Here is a 1,645-nt window from a genome sequence, read left to right on the forward strand (position 1 = left end):
GCACAGCAGAGTGGTCGGTGGAGTTAGAGGAAATCCCCACCAGACAAGCGCGCGTTGATATGAAATGTCATCAATCACAGAGCTTCAGGATTGGATAATTATGCTATATGCCGAGATTAACTATGAGTGGAATTACCACTCAATTGTCTACGGCCATACTACGTTGAAAACACCGGTTCTCGTCCGACCACCGAATTTAAGCAACGTCGGGCCCGGTTAGTACTTGGATGGGTGACCGCCTGGGAATACCGTGTGCTGTAGACTTATTTTCCCCAAAATTCTAAAGTAGGGTGCGTGAGAGTCCACACGACCTCGGGCCCACATAGTTGGGGCTGAGGTGCAAATATTTTGAGAATATGGACCTCTAAGTGCCCGGAAATTGCACTCTCATACCTTAAAAATCATACAGGTACTTTATGTTCATATCAAAAATACGCAATTAATTCGCTGGTGTTAGGTTCGAAGGTCGTTTGAACAAAACGGCAGTCTTCTTCTGTCTAAAGCATCCTAGTTAATGCCATACGGTATTAAAATGGTTGGTTTATTGTTCAACACTAGTGTTTGTAAAAAATGTACTCGCGCAGCAGAGTGGTCAGTGGAGTTAGAGGTAATCCCTACCAGACAAGCGCGCGTTGATATTAAACGTCATCAATCACAGAGCTTCAGAATAATTATGCTATATGCCGAGGTTAACTATGAGTGGAAATACCACTCACATGTCTACGACCATACTACGTTGAAAACACCGGTTCTCGTCCGATCACCGAATTTAAGCAACGTCGGCCCGGTTAGTACTTGGATGGGTGACCGCCTGGGAATACCGGGTGCTGTAGACTTTTTACATTTTTCCACCAAATTCTAAAGTAGGGGTGCGTGAGAGTCCACACGACCTCGGGCCCACATAGTTGGGGCTGAGGTGCAAACATTTTGAGAACATGGACCTTTAAGTGCCCGGAAATTGCACTCTCATACCTTAAAAATCATACAAGTACTATATGTTCATATCAACAATACGCAATTAATTCGCTGGTGTTAGGCCGGTTCGAGGGTCGTTTGAACAAAACGGCAGTCTTCTTCTGTCTAAAGCATCCTAGTTAGTGCCGTAGTAAAACTGTTTGTTTATTGTTCAACACCGGTGTTTGTAAAAAAATGTACTCGCGCAGCAGAGTGGTCAGGGGAGTCAGAGGAAATCCCCGCCAGACAAGCGCGCGTTGATATGAAACGTCATCAATCATAGAGCTTCATGACTGGATAATTATGCTATATGCCGAAATTAACTATGATTGGAAATATCATCCACATGTCTACGGCCATACTACGTTGAAAATACCGGTTCTCGTCCGATCACCGAAGTTAAGCAACGTCGGGCCCGGTTAGTACTTGGATGGGTGACCGCCTGGGAATACCGGGTGGTGTAGACTTTTTACATTTTCTCCCACAAATCGACTGATGTTTACTTATTGTTCGTTAAAGATGTTTTTCTTTTTCTTTCTTTTTTTTTCTCTTAACAGTTTCATTATGTACTGTATTTTGGCACGTTATAATCGTCAACTTTTCACTAAAAGAAAAAGGACCTTGGACTTGCACTGAGCAGTAGGGCCACAACAACTGTATGGTGTAGCCTTATAATACAGTGTCCGGGTGG

The 1,645-nt window shown here is 43.8% G+C and overlaps 3 non-coding genes across 3 annotated transcripts; all 3 read left to right on the plus strand.

Annotated features, from left to right (window-relative positions):
• The first annotated feature begins 145 nt into the window (after positions 1-145).
• On the plus strand, positions 146-264 carry LOC117114635. Its single transcript, XR_004446401.1, has one exon. It is a non-coding gene; the product is annotated as a 5S ribosomal RNA (ribosomal RNA).
• Positions 265-718: 454 nt separating this feature from the next.
• Positions 719-836, plus strand: LOC117114636. The gene has a single exon (XR_004446402.1). It is a non-coding gene; the product is annotated as a 5S ribosomal RNA (ribosomal RNA).
• A 466-nt stretch (positions 837-1,302) lies between these two features.
• Positions 1,303-1,421, plus strand: LOC117114634. Its single transcript, XR_004446400.1, has one exon. It is a non-coding gene; the product is annotated as a 5S ribosomal RNA (ribosomal RNA).
• The last annotated feature ends 224 nt before the right edge of the window (positions 1,422-1,645 follow it).

Source organism: Anneissia japonica, unplaced genomic scaffold (genome assembly GCF_011630105.1).
Source record: "Anneissia japonica isolate Jap-2015-1 unplaced genomic scaffold, ASM1163010v1 scaffold25166_len1640_cov93, whole genome shotgun sequence".
Classification (NCBI taxonomy): Eukaryota; Metazoa; Echinodermata; class Crinoidea; order Comatulida; family Comatulidae; genus Anneissia; species Anneissia japonica.